This window comes from Salvelinus alpinus, chromosome 3 (genome assembly GCF_045679555.1).
Source record: "Salvelinus alpinus chromosome 3, SLU_Salpinus.1, whole genome shotgun sequence".
Lineage (NCBI taxonomy): Eukaryota > Metazoa > Chordata > Actinopteri > Salmoniformes > Salmonidae > Salvelinus > Salvelinus alpinus.
The window spans coordinates 786,612-794,541 of record NC_092088.1 but is presented as its reverse complement, the minus strand read 5'-3'; the positions used below and the strand labels follow the sequence as shown (position 1 = coordinate 794,541).

The following is a 7,930-nucleotide window of genomic DNA, read 5'->3' as shown; positions in this document are numbered from 1 at the left end:
TCATATATATATACAGTATATACCGGAGTCGCCTCTTCACTGTTGACGTTGGGTTAAGCTCCAAAACGCAGGTGTTTCAGCCTAGCTCAGTGCTTTCTGTGGTGGTGAGGCAGCCAGCGGAAAATACAGAGCGTAGGGGTTGGTAATGTTCTCTAGTTGCGCCGTGATTGGCTCAGTGTTCTGTCACTCATGGGGACACTATGTCACCGCAAAATCTAAGGGTAGAGCTTGAACATTCAAGCCCCCTTGGGTGCTGCCATAGAGTTACATTAGAAGTGCCCATCCAAGAAGGCTCAAGATCATTGGCCACAGATAAAATGACGTCAAATCACATTATATCTACAGCAGCTTTGATTGGACTGATCATGTCAACATCATACTTTCAAAATCTTAGCTAGCAGTCATCATCATGAATCAAGTTGACAATCTACTAGCAAAACCTTTTCAATCATTGTCATATGAAGAGAAATAATGAAGAGAAATTATAGATAAAACATATCGGTGCTCATCGGCCATTGGACATAAACATTACACAACAAGTTGGAAATCGCAACAATGAGTGGTTTGGAAGGAATCAGTGGCCAACTGCAAGCATTGCAAAGTAATCTCTAGCCTGCTATTCAGTGGAGTGGGTCTTTGGTCCCAAGTCTGGGTTTAAGGGTCTCTTTTCCAAGCTTAAAAAGATAAACATTCAACATTGGCCTTGCTGTCAATCCAGCATGACTTCTGCCGCGTTCAAAGCAACTGGAAACTCAGAACTGGGAAATCTGACATTAGTGAGTTCAAGACAACTGGGAACTCAGAAAGAAACGAGCTCCGACTGGGAAAATACGTTCTGACGGTCATCCAACTCGGAATTGCAAGTCGGGAACTCAGGCTTCTCTCTAGAGCTCTGACCTGAAGATCACTGACGTCATGATTCTACCTTGTTTTCTTCAGTTCCCAGTTGTCTTGAAAGCAGCATAAATCCAGAGAATGACAGACTTTGATGACAAAGGTTGATTATGAAATTTTCCCACGAAGGACCGCTGCGCCAGCTTCCTGTTCAAGTGAGCACAGTACAACAAGGTGAGTCCAAAAATGTCTTATATGCTGCTGCAGAAATGATGTAATATGCCAGGGATATATGTATACTGTAGCTAAGAAAGTAATACTAAGTGTATGTTGTGTAGTAAGCTGTTAGTAGCCCATGTTCCTCACCCTAATAATTTGTTCTGACTTACATTTACATTTAAGTCATTTAGCAGACGCTCTTATCCAGAGCGACTTACAAATTGGAAAGTTCATACATATTCATCCTGGTCCCCCCGTGGGGAATGAACCCACAACCCTGGCGTTGCAAGCGCCATGCTCTACCAACTGAGCCACACGGGACCACGGGACTTGGTGGTGCACATGCAGCCTATAGCCTGTTATAGAGAAATGTCATCATATTGTAAGAGCTTCCATTGTCTGCTTACAGTGCATTCGGAAATTATTCAGACCCCTTCAGTTTTCCACATTGTGTTACGTTAGTCTTATTCTAAAAATGATTAAATACATGTTTTCCTCATCAATCTACACACAAAGTCCCATAATGGTCAACTGAAAAAAGGTTTTTCGAAATATTTGCAATAAAAAAAACAATTATTTAGAAAAGTATTCAGACCCTTTGCTATGAGACACGAAATTGAGCTCAGGTGCATCCTGTTTCCATTGACCATCCGTGAGATGTTCCTACAACTTGATTGGAGTCCACCTGTGGTACATTCAATTGATTGGACATAATTTGGAAAGGCACACACCCATCTGTATAAGGTTCCACAGTTGACAATGCAAGTCAGAGCAAAACCAAGCTCAGAGACAGGATTGTGTCGTGGCACAGATCTGGGGAATTTTACCAAAACAATTCTGCATTGAAGGTCCCCAAGAACAGAGTGGCCTCCATCTTTCTTAAATGGAAACAGTTTGGATCCACCAAGACTCTTCCTAGAGCTGGCAGCCTGGTCAAACTGATCAATCGGGGGAGAAGGGTCTTGGTCAGGGAGGTGACCAAGAACCCGATGGTCACTTTGACAGAGCTTCAGAGTTCCTCTGTGGAGATCTGAGAACCTTCCAGAAGGACAACCATCTCTGCAGCACTCCACCAATCAGGTATTTATGGTAGAGTGCCCAGACGAAAGCCACTCCTCAGTAAAAGGCACATGACAGCCTGCTTGGAGTTTGCCAAAAGGCACCTAAAGGACTCTCAGACCATGAGAAACAAGATTCTCTTGTCTGATGAAACAAGGATTGAACTCTTTGGCCTGAATGCCAAGCATCACGCCTGGAGGAAACCTGGCACCATCCCTACGGTGAAGCATGGTGGTGACAGCATCATGCTGTCAGGATCGAGGGAAAGATGAACGGAGCATAGTACAGAGAGATCCTTTATGAAAACCTGCTCCAGTGTGCTCAGGACCTCAGACTGGGGTGAAGGTTCACCTTCCAACAGGACAACGACCCTAAGCACACAGCCAAGACAACGCAGGTGTTCAGATTACAAAGTTATAATTTTAATATCTGATCAATCAGTCTTCTAATTAATGAATTATTCTTTACCTCACGTTAGTCTCATTCCAAATGTCGTAAATTGTTGGTTACGAACCCAATTGTCTTACTCATTTATTTACTAACTAACTAAATAATCATAGAACTGCATAAACAGACAGTAGATATGGTTACAGGGAAATGATAGGGGAGGTTCCCTAGTGGGCTAAGCCGATATGACGGCTTGGTGAACAAAGGGAAGTGGGTGTGGACTGAGAACAGGCGGGAAAGACCAGAGGGATCACTACACACAGTACTACTATAATTATATTAATTGAAATGCTAATCCTTTGCACATGAACGCTCATTCATTCGGGAATAATTGCAATCAATATATATTTACGCCCAGTGTGTCGTCGTGATCTCTGTTGGAATCGTCTGTCCTTCTGTTGGAGTCAGTTCATCATCGTCTCTCTCTCTGCTTCCCTGAAGATCAAAGTCTTTCGTGGTTAGAATGGATACTTCAGAGTACCATTCAGAAATGTTCTCATAGAATAGAAGTTTCGGCGGTTGTCGGTCTTCGCATCCCGGGTTGACATAATTTCTAGCTGCAGACTAATAATTAGTATCTAAGATTTGCTCTTATTCTGTCAGGATCGATAGTCTCAGAGTTTAACCATTTCCCGCCGTGTAGCCAATGCTCCACGTGGTATGGTTAGGAATTCAACAGCCATTGCAACCTTCGCTTAAACTGAGGTTTTTGTGGTCTAAACTCAACCTGTGCCTCCTCGGTGTCCATCGAGGTACGCATGGTCTGAAGAGGATTTCCTCAGGAGGGGTTTTTATTCATAACAATAGAAAAGGCGGGTCTATGACGCCAGATCATGTCTGTGCTCACGGGGGCGGGCCAATGACTTTACAATTACAATTATCTTTCATTAAAGGTTTAACATTACCTTACATCATTTCACAAATAGTTTCATCTTTACTCATTCATTTTATACAATAATTAGATGCAAACCCCATAATGGAGAAATGTACATATTCAGAGATATAGTTATGTGTGTTTCCTGTCCTCTCTGAGGTCACCAAATGAATCACACTCGTCATACCCGTCCCTTAATTGTGAGTGGACCATTCCCACCTTCTCACAAGTGGACATATTGTTTCAAATTCCCATTTTGGGGATTTAGGAGTTCGGCCACGTGGAATCCTTTGTTCTCTCTGTGTCTCTCTCTCTGCATGGCCAGGGGGAAGAGAGTCTCCTCCAGGAATTTATGACCTGAGATAACAGAACCTGGGTGTAGGAGAGAGAGAGGGGGGGGGGGGGGGCACGATCTATACCCAGAAAGGGCCACCTCACGACAATACATTTGCAAACAAAAAAAAAACTGTTTTTGCTTTGTCATTATGGGGTATTGTGTGTAGATTGATGAGGGAAAAAAACTATTTAATCAATTTTAGAATAAGGCTGTAAGGTAACAAAATGTAGAAAAATGTCAAGGGGTCTGAATACTTTCTGAATGCACGGTATATATAATACAAAAGAAATTCAAGTTTTTGACAGCACTGGGCCTTTAACCTCAGTCATTTCAAATCCAAAGTACAGAGAAAAAACAAAAAAACATTTGTCACTGTCCAAATATTTTTGGACCTCACTGTATATTTACAATGTATTATTATTATTACTATTATTGTTATTGTTATTATTATTATTCCAGTTAAATTAGAGAGTATACAGTATTACCAGTACATTACCAGATAGTTAAACTATAGTACATTACCAGTACATTACCAGTCAGTTAAACCAGAGAGTACATTACCAGTCAGTTAAACCAGAGAGTATATTACCAGTCAGTTAAACTATAGTATATTACCAGTACATTACCAGTCAGTTAAACTGGAGAGTACATTACCAACCAGTTAAACTATAGTATATTACCAGTCAGTTAAACCAGAGAGTACATTACCAGCCAGTTAAACTATAGTATATTACCAGTCAGTTAAACCAGAGAGTACATTACCAGCCAGTTAAACTATAGTACATTACCAGTACATTACCAGTCAGTTAAACTGGAGAGTACATTACCAGTCAGTTAAACTAGAGAGTACATTACCAGTCAGTTAAACTAGAGAGTACATTACCAATCAGTTAAACTAGAGAGTACATTACCAGTACATTACCAGTCAGTTAAACTAGAGAGTACATTACCAGTCAGTTAAACTAGAGAGTACATTACCAGTCAGTTAAACTAGAGAGTACATTACCAGTCAGTTAAACTAGAGAGTACATTACCAGTCAGTTAAACTAGAGAGTACATTACCAGTCAGTTAAACCAGAGAGTACATTACCAGCCAGTTAAACTATAGTATATTACCAGTCAGTTAAACCAGAGAGTACATTACCAGTCAGTTAAACTATAGTACATTACCAGTACATTACCAGTCAGTTAAACCAGAGAGTAAATTACCAGTCAGTTAAACTATAGTATATTACCAGTACATTACCAGTCAGTAAAACTATAGTATATTACCAGTCAGTTAAACTATAGTACATTACCAGTCAGTTAAACCAGAGAGTACATGACCAGTCAGTTAAACTATAGTATATTACCAGTACATTACCAGTCAGTTAAACCAGAGAGTACATTACCAGCCAGTTAAACTATAGTATATTACCAGTCAGTTAAACTATAGTACATTACCAGTACATTACCAGTCAGTTAAACTATAGTATATTACCAGTCAGTTAAACTATAGTATATTACCAGTCAGTTAAACCAGAGAGTACATTACCAGTCAGTTAAACTATAGTATATTACCAGTATATTACCAGTCAGTTAAACTATAGTATATTACCAGTCAGTTAAACTATAGTATATTATCAGTCAGTTAAACCAGAGAGTACATTACCAGTCAGTTAAACCAGAGAGTACATTACCAGCCAGTTAAACTATAGTACATTACCAGCCAGTTAAACTATAGTATATTACCAGTACATTACCAGTCAGTTAAACTATAGTATATTACCAGTATATTACCAGTCAGTTAAACTATAGTATATTACCAGTCAGTTAAACCAGAGAGTACATTACCAGTCAGTTAAACTATAGTATATTACCAGTCAGTTAAACCAGAGAGTACATTACCAGTCAGTTAAACTATAGTACATTACCAGTACATTACCAGTCAGTTAAACCAGAGAGTACATTACCAGCCAGTTAAACCAGAGAGTACATTACCAGTCGGTTAAACTATAGTATATTACCAGTACATTACCAGCCAGTTAAACCAGAGAGTACATTACCAGCCAGTTAAACTATAGTACATTACCAGTACATTACCAGTCAGTTAAACCAGAGAGTACATTACCAGCCAGTTAAACTATAGTACATTACCAGTCAGTTAAACCAGAGAGTACATTACCAGCCAGTTAAACTATAGTACATTACCAGTCAGTTAAACCATAGAGTACATTACCAGCCAGTTAAACTATAGTACATTACCAGTACATTACCAGTCAGTTAAACTGGAGAGTACATTGCCAGTCAGTTAAACTAGAGAGTACATTACCAGTCAGTTAAACTAGAGAGTACATTACCAGTCAGTTAAACTAGAGAGTACATTACCAGTACATTACCAGTCAGTTAAACTAGAGAGTACATAACCAGTCAGTTAAACTAGAGAGTACATTACCAGTCAGTTAAACTAGAGAGTACATTACCAGTACATTACCAGTCAGTTAAACTAGAGAGTACATTACCAGTCAGTTAAACTAGAGAGTACATTACCAGTCAGTTAAACTAGAGAGTACATTACCAGTACATTACCAGTCAGTTAAACTAGAGAATACATTATCAGTATATTACCAGTCAGTTAAACTAGAGAATACATTACCAGTACATTACCAGCCAGTTAAACTAGAGAGTACATTACCAGTCAGTTAAACTAGAGAGTACATTACCATTCAGGTTAACTAAAGAGTACATTACCAGCCAATTAAACTAGAGAGTACATTACCAGTCAGTTAAACTAGAGAATACATTACCATTCAGTTAAACTATAGTATATTACCAGTCAGTTAAACCAGCGAGTGCATTACCAGTACAGTACCAGTTAGTTAAAACAGAGAATACATTACCAGTCAGTTAAACTATAGTATATTACCAGTCAGTTAAACTAGAGAGTACATTACCAATCGGTCCCGCTCTGTCTTCTGTGACTCCAATACTCCTTTGCTCTCCAGCACACCCTTCCTCCTAATCCAAAGGTCTGTTGGACCTAAACAGTTGAGTAAGCTGCTCTCTCCATATCAGGACCTTTCTCCTACTGATAGATAGGCTGCTCTCCATATCAGGACCTTTCTCCTACTGATAGATAGGCTGCTGTCTCCATATCAGGACCTTTCTATCAAGGAGATGTGCTCTGATAACAATGTTGTCCACACTGATCTACCCTGATCACTGATCAACAGAACTCAGTAGAACCACTACATGATCAACAGCATTAGTTTAGTAAAAAACGTGTGTGAGTAAATACACAGTAAATGATCATCCGTGTTTAGAAAAGAAGCTCAGCCTTTGACCTCCCTTGACTCTGGTGAGTACACTAGCCAAGTAGGTGGCGGGAATGAGCCATTAAAGTTGGTTGACACACTCAATGAACACCACAGAAGAAGAAGCTTCTGACGTCAATATAGTGCAACCTAGCGTGTTAGCTGAAGGGCAAGCAGAATCGAGTGGAGTTGTGGGATGAAATAACTTCAGGTGAATGAATACTGTAGTTCCAGAGACGCTACGGGTTATGTGGTGCTTTTTCTGGCTAGTGTCGTAACATTGTTAGCTATGAGATGCACACAGTAGCTAGTTAGCTAGGTAGGTGACGTTATCACAAGCAGACAGACCATTTGGTCCATTATTAGCAATGATAACGTATCAAAGTAGCTAGACATATCTAGATACATATTAAACCCTTATAAACAAATGATTGTATACTGTAGGTTACTGCCAGGGCCTAAATGGAACTGTTTGGTCCACCAGCCACTGGCAGGAAGATTAAAATAAAAAAAGTCTACCAGCCACTCAGATTTCTTACAAGTCAAAAAACAGATGAGCGTGCTTTGTAATGTTTCTAGAACAGATGACCGTGCTTTGTAATGTTTCTACAACAGATGACCGTGCTTTGTAATGTTTCTGAAACAGATGACAGTGCTTTGTAATGTTTTTACAACAGATGACCGTGCTTTGTAATGTTTCTAAAACAGACGACCGTGATTTGTAATGTTTCTAAAACAGATGAGCGTGCTTTGTAATGTTTCTGAAACAGATGACCGTGCTTTGTAATGTTTCTAAAACAGACGAGCGTGCTTTGTAATGTTTCTAGAACAGATGAGCGTGCTTTGTAATGTTTCTAGAACAGACGA

The 7,930-nt window shown here is 39.6% G+C and overlaps 1 protein-coding gene across 2 annotated transcripts in view; it reads right to left on the bottom strand.

The window, feature by feature from the left end:
* Positions 1 to 6,754, bottom strand: part of LOC139569907 (sphingomyelin synthase-related protein 1-like) — a 36,829-nt gene extending 30,075 nt beyond the window's left edge. Inside the window, exon 1 of one of the 2 annotated variants that reach the window (XM_071391237.1) lies at positions 6,704 to 6,754. The gene's annotated coding sequence lies outside the window, so the exon portion shown is untranslated. Of the gene's footprint in view, positions 4,669 to 6,703 lie in introns of those variants that run through there. The other variant, XM_071391236.1, reaches the window with a different exon arrangement.
* Between the last annotated feature and the right edge of the window lie 1,176 nt (positions 6,755 to 7,930).